The 16,616-nt window shown below is 39.7% G+C and overlaps 1 long non-coding RNA gene and 1 other non-coding gene across 2 annotated transcripts in view; both read left to right on the top strand.

The window, feature by feature from the left end:
* The first annotated feature begins 5,721 nt into the window (after positions 1-5,721).
* The window catches only part of LOC129625413 (uncharacterized), a 64,825-nt gene continuing 53,930 nt past the window's right edge, over positions 5,722-16,616 (top strand). The window contains exons 1-2 of the long non-coding RNA XR_008701431.1: positions 5,722-14,501; positions 15,152-15,211. This is a non-coding gene — a long non-coding RNA (uncharacterized LOC129625413). The remainder of the gene's footprint in view (positions 14,502-15,151; positions 15,212-16,616) is intronic.
* On the top strand, positions 13,939-14,012 carry TRNAN-GUU (transfer RNA asparagine (anticodon GUU)). The gene has a single exon. It is a non-coding gene; the product is annotated as a tRNA-Asn (tRNA).

The raw sequence follows: 16,616 nt of genomic DNA, 5'->3' as shown, positions 1-16,616 counted from the left end.
GGGGGCTTGGATGGAATTAAGATACGATGGGAGGTAGGGAAATTATGAGTTAATGGCAGCCATTTAGGGAAGAAGTGATGAGGATGTAATATGCAGCATACTAATGAGAATGCTATTGGATCTAAACTATCTTATGAATGGATAGGGTTTCCTTATCAGTCGGCTTTGGGAGAGAAGAGATAGGATAATTCCTAGATTGCAGGGTTGGGTTAAAGGGTACATGATAATAGGAATGTAGGAAAGGCAAGTCTTGGGAGAAAGAGTTCCTTTTCTTGGCATGCTGAATTTGAAAGGATGAGATGGATGCATGGTATTGGACCTCAGGAGCAGATCTGGAAAAGAATTGTAAACTCAGGGATTTTCCTGGTGGTACAGTGGTTAAGAATCTGCCCTGCAATGCAGGGGACATGGGTTCAATCCCTGGTTGGGGCGCTAAGGTTCCACATGCTGAGGGGAAACAAAGCCTGAGCACAACTAAAAGTCCAAACACTGCAGTGGAAAAAGATTCTGCATGAGGCAACGAGGATCCCGTGTGCCGCCACTAAGACCTGATGCAGCCAAATAACTAAATAATTTTTTTAAAAAGAAAACCATTATATATATATAATGATACCATTATATATATATATAATGATACCATATATATACCATTATATATATATAAAGAAATGTACATTCACAAGTTATTTATCCAGAGATTGGGGTTGGCAGCATGACAGACTAGGGAGGAAGCATCCCTGTGTTCAGAGTCAACAGGGGAAGAGGATCCTGCAAAGCAGAGAGGACGAGGAGAGAGGTCATGAAGCTTGTACAAGGCAGTGCATCTGGATGAAGCCGGGACTCTACTCTTAACCATTGTACTGTGCAATAGACATCTGGGTCTCATATCTTCTGGGGTGGGACCCCCTGAATAGAGCTTCCTAGCAGCAGCATCACAAAGAACTCTGTGTGGGCTTATGCTGCAGTGGAGACAGTGAAGGAGAAGGCGGAGGGGCTCAGGAGAGGTGAGTGACCCATCTCCAAGGAGGGCTCTCTGCAGCAGCAACTCAGCCTTATGTCCAAGGAGCTGCCCTTGTTGGAGCCTCAGGAGAGAAGTGCCATTTTTGTGCCTACATTTTAAGAAAAAATAAGGTAATGGTCTGTTTACAGTATCAAAGATAATACGCTGATAAAGTAAGAAGGAGTGGTGAAAGTCCATGAAATCTGACCATTTGAGTGGTCTTGGTGACTTATCTAAATACTTTTCTGCAGTTTGTGTGTGTGTCCAGTCACTAAGTTGTGTCCTGCAGTAGAGGGGCACAAACTCGAGGAGCTCAGGGAATAGCAAGGAAGACAGTCATGTAAACAAATAATAACAATATTGCACTCATCTCACATGCTAGTACAGTAATGCTCAAAATTCTCCAAGCCAGGCTTCAGCAATATGTGAACCATGAATTTCCTGATGTTCAAGCTTGTTTTAGAAAAGGCAGAGGAACCAGAGATCAAATTGCCAACATCCGCTGGATCATGGAAAAAGCAAGAGAGTTCCAGAAAAACATCTATTTCTGCTTTCTTGACTATGCCAAAGCCTTTGACTGTGTGGATCACAATAAACTGTGGAAAATTCTGAAAGAGATGGGAATACCAGACCACCTGATCTGCCTCTTGAGAAATTTGTATGCAGGTCAGGAAGCAACAGTTAGAACTGGACATGGAACAACAGACTGGTTCCAAATAGGAAAAGGAGTACGTCAAGGCTGTATATTGTCACCCTGCTTATTTAACATATATGCAGAGTACATCATGAGAAACGCGGGGCTGGAAGAAGCATAAGCTGGAATCAAGATTGCCAGGAGAAATATCAATAACCTCAGATATGCAGATGATAGCACCCTTATGGCAGAAAGGGAAGAGGAACTCAAAAGCCTCTTGATGAAAGTGAAAGTGGAGAGTGAGAAAGTTGGCCTAAAGCTCAACATTCAGAAAACGAAGATCATGGCATCCGGTCCCACCACTTCATTGGAAATAGATGGGGAAACAGTGGAAACAGTGTCAGACTTTATTTTGGGGGGCTCCAAAATCACCGCAGATGGTGACTGCAGCCATGAAATTAAAAGACGCTTACTCCTTGGAAGGAAAGTTATGACCAACCTAGATAGCATATTCAAAAGCAGAGACATTACTTTGCCAACAAAGGTCCGTCTAGTCAAGGCTATGGTTTTTCCTGTGGTCATGTATGGATGTGAGAGTTGGATTGTGAAGAAGGCTGAGCGCCGAAGAATTGATGCTTTTGAACTGTGATGTTGGAGAAGACTCTTGAGAGTCCCTTGGACTGCAAGGAGATCCAACCAGTCCATTCTGAAGGAGATCAGCCCTGGGATTTCTTTGGAAGGAATGATGCTGAAGCTGAAGCTCCAGTACTTTGGCCACCTCATGCAAAGAGTTGACACATTGTAGAGGACTCTGATGCTGGGAGGGATTGGGGGCAAGAGGAGAAGGGGACGACAGAGGATGAGATGGCTGGATGGCATCACTGACTCGATGGACTCTCGATGAATCTGAGTGAACTCCGGGAGTTGGTAATGGACATGGAGGCCTGGCGTGCTGCGATTCATGGGGTCGCAAAGTGTCGGACACGACTGAGCGACTGAACTGAACTGAATATAATAAGATATAAGGTTTCCTATCCAGGGTGTAGATTTCTCCTGCCTCTGTCATTCACTCACCACTTGCTGCTTTGAAACATCTGTGCTCCTGGGTTCCATTTGAGTTTCTCTCTTCTCTGCTTGCTGTGTGCGTGTTTAATCACTCAGTCGTGTTCCACTCTTGGTGGTCCTTTGGATGGTAGCCTGCTAGGCTCTTCTGTTCATGGGATTTTTCAAGCAAGAATACTGTAGTGGGTTGAAATTTCCTCCTCCAGGGAATCTTCCCAACCCAAGGATGAAACCAATGTCTCCCATGTCTCCTGCATTGCAGCCGATTCTTTACCCGCTGAACCTGCTCTTCCCCAGCAATTTCATCCTAGCTTAGGACTTTAACCAGCACCACTAGACTCTTGATTTCTCAATCTATATCTCTAATTCCCTGAGTTTCTGATCTTGAGTTCTGCATTTCCAAAACAATGTGTGCATGAGCCTGGGCACATGCAAGGTTTTCAGTCAATGTGAACTGATTTAAAAGTTGATCCTAAATCAGTGGATGATCTACAGACATAGATTTACATATCAAGCCACCACGTATTATAGAATAAGTAGATAAGGAAATGTTTCCTGCCAGATTTATCACCAAATGTCAATAATTAGCTAGAAACCAGGTGACAGTTTCAACATGCGAGTTGGGTTAGATACGGATAGTCACTGTGAGTAGTGGACTAGAATACACAGATTTGCAAATTAGAGTGCAGGTTCCACTGCCAACTTTGGGCAATTTAGCTAATTCTCTGCCTTTATTTCCCTGTTAGAAAAGAATTCAAAGACACAATTATGCTTCTTATTTTAATTAAAATATAATTCACGCATCATAAAATTCACCCTTTTAAAGTGTACAATTAAGGGTATTTACAGAGTGTGCAACCATGACCACTGTCTAATTCCAGAACATTTTCATCACTTCCCAAAGAAACCCCATTCTCATTAACAATCACCCTCTAGTCCCTGACTTCTGCTCTGTATCTGTAGATTTGCTTATTCTGGACATTTCATATAAATGGAATCATACAATATGTGGCCCCTTCATGGATCACAGCCTTCCTTGTTGTGGTGAAGGTGTTTGCGTAACTCAGTGAAGCTATGAGCCATGCTGTGCTGGGCCACCTAAGACAGATGGATCATAGGGAAGAGTTCTGATAAAACGTGGTCTGCTGGAGAAGGAAATAGAGTCCACTCCAGTATTCTTGCCTGGAGAACTCCATGAACAGAATGAAAATGCAAAAAGATATGATGCCGTAAGATGAGCGCACCACCCCCACCCCCCCAGGTTGGAGAGTGTCCAGTATGTTACTGGGGAAGAGTGGAGGGCAATTACTAATAGCTCCAGCAAGAATGAAGCGACTGGGCCAAAGTTGAAATGACGTCTGGATGTCTGGATGTGTCTGGTATTGAAAGTAAAGTCTGATGCTATAAAGAACAATATTGAATAAGAACCTGGAATGTTCGGTCCATGAATCAAGGTAGATTGTATGTGGTCAAGCAGGAGATTGCAAGAGTGAACGTTGACATCTTAGGAATCAGACAGCTTACGAAAAAGCAGAGATAATCACTTTTCCAACAAGGGTCTGTATAGTCAACACTATGGTTTTTCCAGTAGTCATGTATGAATGTGAGAGTTGGACCATAAAGTAGGCTGAGCACTGAAGAACTGATGCCTTCAAATTGTGGTGCCTGGGAGTCCCTTGGACAGCAAGGAAATCAAACCAGTCAATCCTAAAGGAAATCAACCCTAAATATTCATTGGAAGGACTGTTGCTGAAGCTAAAGCTCCAGTACTTTGGCCATTTGATGTGAAAAGTCAACTCATTAGAAAAGACCCTGATGCTGGAAAAGATTGAGGGCAGGACAAGGGGGACAGCAGAGGATGAGCTATTAGATAGTATCACCGACTCAGTGGATGTGAATTTGAGCAAACTCCTGGAGACAGTGGAGGTCAGAGGAACCTGGTGTGCTATAGTCCATGGGGTCACAAAGAGTCAGACAGGACTTAGTGGTTGAACAACACCACCACAATATGTGTTCTTTGAGCCTGATTTTTTTGCCTTTGCATAAAAAAAGAGGTCCAACCTACCATGAAGTTTTCAAAGTTCATTCATCTCACAGCTTATATCAATACTTTATTCCTTAAATAAATATTTGATCCCTTAAATCATATTCCATTAATTGGACATAGCACATTTTGTTTGTCCAATCATCAACTGATGAACTTGGTTCCATCTTGAGCTATTATGAATAATGCTGCTGTGAACATGATTGAGTTTTTGTGTGGCCCTATGATTTTAACTCGGAGAAGGCAATGGCACCCCACTCCAGTACTCTTGCCATGGACAGAGGAGCCTGGTAGGCTGCAGTCCATGGGGTCACTAAGAGTTGGACACGACTGAGCGACTTCACTTTCACGCATTGGAGAAGGAAATGGCAACCCACTCCAGTGTTCTTGCCTGGAGAATCCCAGGGACGGGGGAGCCTGGTGGGCTCCATCTGTGGGGTCGCACAGAGTCAGACACGACTGAAGTGACTTACCTTACGATTTTAACTGCCTAGGAGTGAAATTGTTGGGTCATATGACTCTATGTTTAACATTTTGAGGACCTGTGTAACTGTTTTCCAAAGTAGCTGTGATGCTCTGCATTCTCACCAGCAATGTCAAAGGGTTCCAATTTCTTCACATCCTGGTCACCACTTGTTATTGTCCATCTTTTTTATTTTTGCATGCCAGCAGATGTGAAGTGATATCTCATTGTGGTTTGAGTTGCATTTCCCTAACGACTAATGATATTGGGCCGTTTTTCCTGTGTCTGATGCCCATTTGTATGACTTCTTCTGAAATATGTCTGCAGATCCTTTGCCGATTTTTAAATTGGGTTAGTTTTCTTTATTGCAGTGTAAGATTTTTTTTAATATATATATTCTAGATATTAGATCCTTATCTAAGATATGATTTGCAAATATTTTCTCTTTTTCTATGGTGTTTCTTCCCCCCCTCACTTTCTTGATAGGGAACTTGAAAGCACAAAAGTTTTTAATTTTGATGACATACAATTTATCTATTTTTTCTTTTCTTTCTTGTGCTTGTTTTTTTCTTTTTTTTTTTTAATTATTGCCTAATTCAAAGCATGGAATTTAAGGCCTATGATCTTTTCTACTAATTTTATGATTTTAGTTCTTACATTTAGGTCTTTGATTCATTTTGAGTTCATTTTTGTATGTGATGTGTGTTAGGGATTCAACTTCATTCTTTTGTATGTGGATGTATAGTTGTCCCAGAACAATTTGTTGAAGACTATTCTTTCCCTACTAAATTGTCTTGGCCTACTTGTTGAGACTCAGTTAGTTACAGATATCTGGGCTTTCAATTTTATTCCATTGATCTCTATGTCTGTCTTTATACTAGTATCATAATTGCAATTCCAAAACCATAAGTGAACTGTATTGAAGACATTCTTATTCCCAAATTACTTGATAATTCAAGAGACATCAGTCTGGATTTTCTTTCATACCTTTTTGAAAAAGAAGCCTTTGGATCAAAGTCTTCCATCTAAAAACAACTAAATTACATGCATAAACCTAAATTTATTTACTTATTTAAATATTTACTGGTGTGTAGCTGCCGGCTGCCCAGATGGCTCAGTGCTAAAGAATCCACCTGCCAATGCAGGATCTTTCAGTCCCTGGGATGGAAAGATTCCCTGGAGGAGGAATTTCTTTTCTGGGAAATCTCATGGACAGAGGAACATGGAAGGCTACAGTCCATGGAGTTGCAAAGAGTTGGACACAACTGGGTGACTGAGCACACACATAGTTGCTTTACAATGTTGTATTTGTTTCTGCCATACAGTAAAGTGAATCAGCTATACGTATACATATATCCCTTCTTTTTTAGATTTCCCTCCCATTTAGTTCACCACAGAGCATTGTGTAGAGTTTCCTGTGCTACATAGTAGGTTCTCGTTAGTTATCATTTTATACATAGTAGTGTGTATGTTGTTTAGATGCTAAGTCACGTCCGGCTCTTTTGTGAGTCCATGGACTATAACCCACCAGGCTCCTCTGTCCATGGGATTCTCCAGGCAAGAATACTGGTTGTTGTTGTGTTGTGTTAGTCGCTCAGTCGTGTCCGACTCTTTGCAACCCCAGGGACTGGAACCCTCCCGGCTCCTCTGTCCATGGGATTCTCCAGGCAAGAATACTGGAATGGGTTGTTATTTCCTTCTCCAGAGGATCTTCCCAACCCAGGGATGGAACCTGTGTCTGCTGCATGACAAGCAGATTCTTTTACTGCTGAGCCAGCAGGGAAGCCCTGAGCCACTTGGGAAGTACTGTATATGCATAAATCTAAATTTAAATGCTCACCTACATGAGCCTTTTATATAATTCTACTTTTATGTTGATGATAATGGGCTTTGGCAATCTCTCGTGTATTCTATGAAGCAGTTAAAAAGTCAATTATGAATTGAGACATTCAATTTCTTATTGTTAGAATGCTGAATATTAATTTAGAACCTAGTGTTCAACTTCCAGCAAAAGCCTTCAAGTTATTAAGTTTAAAAGTATTTTTTTTTTGTTATACCTTGTAAAATTAGACAGTTTAAAAGGTCTATAAATGTAAGGATTCTTAGAAATGAAAATCTCTTCTTTAGGCAATAGAACCTCTTGATTTTGTATTTCTGTTATTGAAAATCTTAAAGGGGAAAAAAAAGTTTAAAAATATTTCCAAGGAAAAAATTCTGTGGTAGCAAGGTGAAACTTTCATGCTGAGGAAAGAAATAATCCTCTTGGATTGACATAGACAGTTGTATTTGGTTCTGTAGCTCATAAAAAAATTTGGATTTTTTCCCCCTGAGTAAAATAGATCACAACTTCTTTCCTGGTCCTGACAAAGGAGGGCCATGGCACAAGTTTTCTGTAGGGATCCCTTGTTGAATTGTTTGTGGATCCCCTATTATCTCTGAGAGGATTTTTATTATTATTATTATTTAGTGCTAAATCCTTGAAAAATCTCTGCTCCCTGTGTTTTATTGATTATGCTTAAGAACTTTGTGATGGTTAATTCTATGTGTCAACTTGCCTTGGCCAAAGGATGCCCAAATTGCTGGTCAAATGTTATTTTGGGGAGTGTCTGTGAGAGTGTTTCTAGAAGAGATTAGCATTTAAATCAATAGACTGAGCAAAGAAGATCCCCCCGGCCAGAGTGGGTGGGTGTCATCCAATCCATTGGGGGCCTGAGTAAAACAAAAGGCAGAGAAAGGACCTTTCTGTTTGAACTGGGACATCCATCTTATTCTGCCCTCAGACTCGGGTGCTCCTTTTCTTGGGCAGAATGGGGCTTACTCCACTGGTTCGTCTGGTTCCCAGGCCTTTGGGCTTGGGTTGGACCTCCTGCTTCTAGATGGCAGGTCGTAGTTCTTAGCTTTCATAACCTCAGGAGAAAACATTTCAGAATAAATCTCTTTTTCTATTTGTATATATCTCCTATTGCTTCTGTTTCTCTGTAGACTAGTACAAACTTCTGTGGCAGCCAATCCAGGACAAGAGGTACCCTTGTCCAAACCCTGATAAACCCCAGCAGCTCCTGCTGTGAGTCTTACTTCACAGTTTCAGAAATTAATATGCATCTGTTCACCAAGAGGTTAACAGGTGAGGAAGATTTGATTCCTCATAACCAAGTGATAAAGGATTTTATTTTTGAACCACCAAACTCAATGGTGATTCACTGAGGGCTCCATCCCACCCTCAAAACCATAGGCAATGGTTATTACCCTTTCTGGTGACTATTTCTCAGGAGATGAAGTGTCCGGTCAGAGTGATTTAGTGAATATAAAATTGAAACGAAGAGATAGGGGATTTTAAAATAAAAATTTAAATTATTATTTCAAGGATATTTCTGTTTAAATAAATGAGATTATTCACATTGTATGATGTTGAGGAATACTGAGGTCTGTTCTGCCAAACTCAAGGTCATTGTCACCTATCTCTCTGGGCTTGTTCTAGTCTCATTTATTTATTTATTTTTTCCATTTTACCATTGTTTCAGATTGATGTTACAGCATCCAGTTTATTAAATGTGTTAGAGGGAGCAAAAGCACCCAACCTGAATCTGTTTATGACAGAAACACCAGACAACCTGATGTTTAAGGACATTTGACAACATAACTGGCCTGTATGCTGCTGAAGTGTCCAAGTCATGGTATGTAAGAGACAAACAGATAGATTCAGGAACTGTTACAGATTTTAAAAGACTGAAAGACAGGACAATGACATGCAAATCATGACCTTGGATTATGTTTTGCAATAAGGGACCTTACTGAAACAACTGGTGAAATCGGAATAAGATCTACAGATTAAGTCCTAATCCTCATAATGCCGTATCAATGTTAAGATTCTAATTTTGATCATGATTCTGTGGTTATGTAATGAAATTCCTTCACTTTAGGAAACACCCCAAAGTATTTAATGGCTATCACATCTGCAATTTACTGTTAAACAAATCAGAAAAAGTTAAATATTGAGAGAAAGAGAAAAAGTTACAGTGTAGTAAGATAACAACATTTGTGACATTTGGTTAAATTCTTTGTACTATTCTTGCAACTTTTGTGTCTGAAATCATGTTAAAAAAAACAACAACTTTAAACTAGTGGGAGATTTTTAAAGTCTCCAAATTGTTTAAAAACATGTCTAATGTACAGTTCTCAAAAACAAAACAACAAAAGAGGCAGGATAGCCTAGCGGTTAAGAAAGTAGCCTGGGGACTTCCCTGGTGGCCCAGTGGTTAAGAATCTGCCTTCCAATGCAGGGAACCAATGGTTCAGTCCTTGATTGAGGAACTAAGACCCCACATGCCCTGAGGGCAACTAAGTCCACACTTGGCAGCCAAAAATACATAAATATTGAAATAAATAAGCATAATTTTTTTTTAAGTGTCTGGAGTAACATGCCTGGATTTGAATACTGGCTCTGTCACTGACTGTGTGATTTGGGGTTAGTTACTTAACTCTGGTTTCTCTACCTGTAAAACAGGGATGATAATAGTGGAAGTTACTTAACTAGGTCACTGTAAAATTTAAACAGGGAAACATTGGTAAAGGACTTGGAACAGTGCCTGAAACAAAGTCTTATATGTGTATTTGTTAAATGAATAAATCCAGAAAAGCACTTCAGCCTTAGCAGTACCAAAATCGCATTTAGGAATAGCAGTATTTTAAACTTTAAAACAATTTTTAAAGTTTTTTAGAAACAGTCGATTTGAACTTTTATTAGTCTCATCTTTGATCAATTTGGGATTACTGTTGTTTCCCTTGATATTCTCTGGTACTAAATTTTTTAGTCAGCTTCATAGTAGGAATCTGTGAACTCTACTAATATTTCACAACAGTATGAATATAACTTTCATTTTCATTTTCAATTGTTCAATACATTTAGCATAAGTAAGTCAAGTCCTATAGGAGGTATAAAGACATAATATTTCTGAGCTCTAGGCATGTACACAAGTTCAAAGGGGTTTAAATAGGTACAGAGATGGCTGTAATATGAGGTTTGGCCAAGGAAAAAGTGCTAGATGGTTACAAGAAGGAAAGATTAGATCTAGTTGGAGGGATCAAGAAAGGTTTCATAGGATGAGACCACTGTATGAGCTTGAAGGAGAAATAGGCTTTAAAAGGCAAGATGACAAAGGAAGGGTATTCTAAGAACAGGCATGAGAAGAAAAAAAAAAGGTACAACAACAAGGAACATCAGGTGGTACCTTGGGCAAGTTATTTAAAGTTTAAATAGATTTAGGACTTAAATTTAAAACCATTATAAGCCTTAGTTTCTTCATCCATACAATGTGTATAACAGTAGTATCCATTTATTGGAGCTTAAGTTCTATGTAGGGAAATAGGAACATGGAGTATACCGTGTGAATATTAAGCAGTGAAAATGGGGGTGGAAAAGTAGAGACAGAGTCAAAGTTTAGAGATGTTGCAAAAGTAGAATCTATGACTTTCTGAATGATCCAAGGTAAAAAATAAAAGATAAGGAACTTGGATGATACTAGGATTTCAACTGAGCTTCTGGAAGAGTGGTAGTGTCCTTTAAGGGCCACAGAGGAGAAAAAACTATCTTTTACCATATCTCATAAACACTGAGCTTGCGCTTTATTTGTGATATCTCGTATTTGAAAAACATCCTTTTGGTGGGATCATACTTTAAATATACAAGAGCACTTGTTATTTACAATATTCTAGGATGAATCATTTTGTAAATATTGTCAAATCTTTCAAATATGGATTTATTTGAGCTTGCTTGTGCTTTTTTTTTTAATAAAAAAATGACCTATATAATGTTTATATGCCTTTGGAAACTCTAACAATGTTATGGTCAATGTTTCATTGAGTGAACAGTTCATTACATACCAGCTCTTTTACCAGCTACAATCTTCTCAGTGATTCAGTTGACTTTAATTCAAGGTTTCAAAATCCATTTACAGGATAGTAGCCACAAGGAGGAGGCTATTCCCAGGGCTCTGGTCCGACTCCCTTTTACTACATAGCAGTTTTAAAATGTGACTTCAGTTAGTTTTGAAAGTGGGTCTCATAGTTCTTTACTTGCTTTTAGAGACCGCTGGTTCAACATTCTCTTTTAACTGATTTCCTTGTGTCCCAATCCTCTCCCTATTGAGGTGATTTCTCTAACTCCCTGGATTTCTTTTTAAATTTTAACTAACTGGATTTTTCTTTTTTCTAATTTTTTAAAATTTATTTATTTTAATTGGAGGCTAATTACTCTACAATATTGTAGTGGGTTTTGCCATAAGATTCTTCATTTTTAACAACTCAGTCGCTGTCCTTTTGAAATACAGGAATTGAAAAGAATTAAGGTCATGCACAATTGTGTTCATGAAAATCCTGTGGGTTGCGTCTTCTGTTGGTTTGAAATTGGAGGCATGGCTTCTGAGAGCACTGGAATCATGATACCAGGAAGGTCTATAAATCAGTGTGGGCCATCTTGCCTTGTATGTCAAGACAGGTGGATTCCATTTGCAAGATGTTCTTTTTCTCTCTTTTTTCCTCTCTGAGATGGAAATAAAATATAGAGGCCCATTAATCTGCAGAGGTCAGCTTCTTTGATAGGGCACATTCTTGGAAGAGTTAAAGTTGCAGTTCATTGTATATGATATACAAAAAGGGGGCAAAATCCCCAGTCCTTTGTACTTTTAGCAATTATAAAGACCTAAGTATTAATGAAGCTGTAAGAATCATTTGTTGTGGGCTATCCTGAAATTTAAGGAAAAATGATGTGTGTTTCTGAAGTTAATCCAGTGGACTTAATTTGGCTTTAAAAACTGGGCATAGATATTAAGGCCTAAAATGAGATAATCACAAAGATTTAGATGACAACACATGCACTTATTTTTGTAAATGGGCATTTTGCATAAAAGTTACATTTGATATGCATCATGGGAGTGAAATGTTCATATTCCATTTAATATATGTTCTTTTGAAGAATTTGCAAATAGACAAAATGGCAAAGCTAATGAACTGTGGATATAGCAATTTATTTTCTTAAAAATATTAACAACCACAGAACTAGGCTTGAAGACTAAATTTTAAACAACTATCCTCACATAGAAAAAAGTTTTAGCAGACAATGAGCTAATTAAATAATTAGTGTATGATGAGCCAATTATTTCTTTTTCTCATCAACTTTTTCAGATCTCTCTTTTTCGAAGTTAAAATGTTAGCATGATGACTGAACTGAGGAAAAGAGATTGGAGCTTTAGGTAATCTCATGAATAGAACTGTTCCTAATATTTCAAGTGGCAGAGTAAATATTGAATGAAAGGGTGGTGAGGTACTAGTCGCAGTCTGTTCTAACTGAACAGTAACAAGCACAATAGCAAAGGAGAGAATACTCATTTTGGTATTCAGAGAAGAAAAACCAGTGTCTCATAGTTTTTGCTCACATTAACAGGTACGTAAAACATTTAAGTATGGATGTAGCATCATATAATGAAAGCAGACTCATTATATGTTCTTTATAAGTACTTCCTGGATTTTTCTTTAATTCAAAATTTTCAAATGCATTTCTAAAAGTTTTTTTTTTTTTTTTTTGAGGGCAGCGTGGTACAGCTTGGTATGAATCCACAGCTGTTTGATATCTCAGTGCTTTCAAGGAACTTCACTAATAGGTTCCAAAGCCAATTTAAGTTGTCTTATCAAGCCACAGGAACTCAAAATATTGATTGGACTAAGGCACACCACATACAACTTCTATAAATCAAGATATGAATTCTTCTTCAAGGGATTCTAGACAGCAATTTAGTGACTGTTAAAAATTTAAGTATAGATTTGTCAAGTGGAAAGTAGCAGTTCTCTGAGGCGGGAAGGGGGGGAAGTGTCTAGGGTTTTGAAGATTATCTCTAAAGGCATCAGGACATAGTCACACAAAGGGTAAGATTTTCATATAGTGTATTTACAGGGGTGTAATGTTTGCCACAGGTGTTTCTGTGTTAGGGATTTTCAGGCGTTAATCATAAATCATACTTTTTTTCTTTAACTTCTCTTTCCTCAAATTGAGTTGTAAATATCCTGTGAAATGTATGTTTTCAGTGGCATAGTTCAAATGTAGGTGTACACGCTAATTTCAGGGAGACTCAGGAGCAATTTAGCAATTAACTACAGTGTACAGAGATTAAAGAACAATGCTGTAGCTTTTTCCCAATGTCTTTTTCCAGTAACAAAATGTAAGTGATGAATAATTGCACTTAGAGATTAGTACACAACAAATGGGAATTATATACACGGATTATTTTAATAATACCTGAATATAAAAATGAAGAAGGCAGATACAATTCAGATGACCTTGGGAATGGTACACAAGAAAATTATGAAGATTAGTGAACAAAGCACCGGATAGAGTTTGAAACAAAAGGCAAGTTTCTCAGCTCATAAGATTAAAATTTTTATTTCCCTATAAAACAAACATAATAGTTAACTCCCTGAAACAAAACGTTCCAAATGGGAGGGGGGTGGGGAGTAACAGCAGTATTTTAACACTCTTGCAATATGAAATTCTGCTCGATCTTGCTGTATTTTATAATTTTACAGTATGCTTAAAGGTAGAAAATAGAATTAAAGGGTTAGAAATGCTAACTGGAAAAACTGGATTTTAATGAGAGGAATCAGTAAGCAGAAAAGAAAGAAACATTCACGCACTGCCTTTATTATTCTTCATAAAGGTTATGGCTGGAGGTGGTAACCGCATCGGAGTCTCTGTGGCGCAATCGGTTAGCGCGTTCGGCTGTTAACCGAAAGGTTGGTGGTTCGAGCCCACCCAGGGACGCTCTTCTATTTTACAAGATTGTCGCCGGCGGTTTTGCACAAATCGTGGGGTTGAGGCCTGTGGGCTACGCTGAGCTGGATTTTCAGAGCCGGTGAAGAACAACCGCGTGTCTCACTTCGCGGTCCGCGGGCAGGCGGAGGGGGGAATTCTTCAGCTTCCGGGCGCGCAGGGGCCCCTCCTCCAGCCGCCTCGCTCCCCATGCGGCCAGGTGGGCGCTTCCTGCCAGCCCCGGGCCGGGCGTGTGAGTCCAGCGCCTTAAAGCCCCCGCGTCCTTTCACTTACACGCCCTCAGTTCCTAGACTCCGGCCCTCACCCGGTCGCGCGGGCCGCTCGGCTCGTGCCCCGCCCGCTGGGCTCCGGCGCCGCTAGCGCGCGCTGAGGCGGGGCGGCCGCCGCGTCCCGGCCTCGAACCCGCCGCCCCGGCTCCCGCGCGGCCGAGGGGCCGGCGTTCCGCTTCAGGACCATTACCGTGTCGGAGGTTGACTGAATGTACGTATTTAATGTCAAGTTCAAGCTGTACTTTGACCTAAGACGCTCCAGGTGTTTGTCCCCCCGCCCCCGCCCCCCGCAGTGTTGAATTGTGCAGCATTTTGTTTGCTCCTTGTCAACAAATAATCCCAGAATTGAACTTAGCCTGGCGTTGGTAAACTCAGAAATGTATCATAAAGACTCTGTATGACACTATTGTAAGAGTATGTGTATATTTTACTTTTTCTACTAAAGTTTCAGAATTTAATAGAGAATAGAATATACCTGAAAAATGTCCCATATATTCGGAAAGGGAGAAAGCTTTATTTTACAACTGTGTTGTTGTTACACATTAAAAAAAATGAGAAAGATTAAAAGTGAAACTGCTACTATATTTTGCTTCGACATTCTATATGCATATTACCGTTTCACAAAGCTCTTGCAAGATAGTTACCTTGTACTTTGTTCTCTAAATATATGCTGCCTTGAGACTTAATCACAGGTTCATCATGATAATTATTGTCTTGGGTGTAGATTAATTTGAAAGATGATTCTGGAGAAAAGTGGTATGTCTTATCCCTGAGAATATACAGTTATGCTCTTCTTCATATTTCCTCCAGGTTAACATATTAATAAAGGCTAATGTTTTTTGCATGGTTACTCCTTGCCAGGCACTGTTCCAAGTGCTTTTCCTGGATGAAAGTGTGAGACCTTTGCAACAATACTTTCAGGTATGTCCCATGGTTCCCATTGTACAGATGAGCCAACTGAGTCTCCATGTGGTGCTGAGTGATTTGCCTAAAGTCACATTTGGTTCCTAGCACAGTGCAGATTAAAACCCCAGTTGTCAGGCTTCAGAGCCCACACTCCTCAATCCTGTACTACCTACTCAGAAGTTCTCTCCTCTAAAATAGAGCTACTTGATTGATTAGTTAATTTAAAACCAAAGGTAATACTTTAATTGGTTTTTCTGAAGTTTCATTAATATTTTGTTCCAAGTTTCACAAAGGAAAGAAAAAAAAACAACCCACTGAACATTCATGAAATACTAAAGGGCATTGTTAAATCATGTATTCATTGTGCTGCTTCATTGTACTGAAATGAAAGCTGTGTGGAATGAAATCATCCTGTGATATGTGTCTTTGGAAAACAATTTGATAGCATTTGTGTCCAGAAGACAAGGTTAGAAATAGAGGCGGGTTGGAATAACCCAGAGAAAATATGGAAGAAGAAAAAGAATAGGTTCAAGCCAAGCTGAGGGGGTTAACATGGTGTCTAGGAATTCTCAGACCCCTGGCTGGTGTTGGGCCATTGGGGTGCCCAGTCAGACTCCTATTTCAGGACACTTTTGTGAGAGAGTTACCAGGATTTTCACTTGACTGGGGCCTAGGTGGCAGTTTTAAATTTGATCCTAAATTTCTAAGTATATTCTACTTCACCCTATTCAGGCAGCTAATGGGATTTAGAGGCCAGAAAATAAAGAGAGAGGATTACATGAGAAGGGAGGTGGGCTGAGGAGTGCAAAACTGCTCTCTAATGTAAGTAGTTGATTTTATTATGTGGGCAAGTGCTTAGTGATTTTCTTTGTGCTGGGCTGTTGCAGATAGGATAGATGAGAAACATTTTAGAAAACTTGCTTAAATATTTATGGATGTGTTGGCTTTGTACAGTGTGTATTGGTAACAGTATAAATGATGTTTCTGGGGCTGCTGCTGCTGCTAAGTCGCTTCAGTTGTGTCCGACTCTGTGCGACCCCATAGACAGCAACCCATCAGGCTCCCCTGTCCCTGGGATTCTCTAGGCAAGAACACTGGAGTGGGTTGCCATTTCCTTCTCCAGTGCATGAAAGTGAAAAGTGAAAGTGAAGTCGCTCAGTTGTGCCCGACTCTTAGCGACACCATGGACTGCAGCCTTCCAGGCTGCTCCACCCATGGGATTTTCCAGGCAAGAGTACTGGAGTGGGTTGCCTTCTCTGTGTTTCTGGGGAGTGTTATTTTATTCCTAGTTTCATGGGTCTGTAATATCAACGAAGCCCAGGCTATGCCAAGATCACTTAGAGCATTAGTTAAAGTTTGAAAAGCATTTGAAAGGCTTTGTTGAGCATCTAAGCATGTAAGTATGTTCCTAATGAACAGT

The sequence above is a fragment of the Bubalus kerabau genome, chromosome 13 (genome assembly GCF_029407905.1).
Source record: "Bubalus kerabau isolate K-KA32 ecotype Philippines breed swamp buffalo chromosome 13, PCC_UOA_SB_1v2, whole genome shotgun sequence".
Classification (NCBI taxonomy): Eukaryota; Metazoa; Chordata; class Mammalia; order Artiodactyla; family Bovidae; genus Bubalus; species Bubalus kerabau.
The sequence above is the reverse complement of the archived record's forward strand: the minus strand, read 5'-3'. Positions and strand labels throughout refer to the sequence as shown.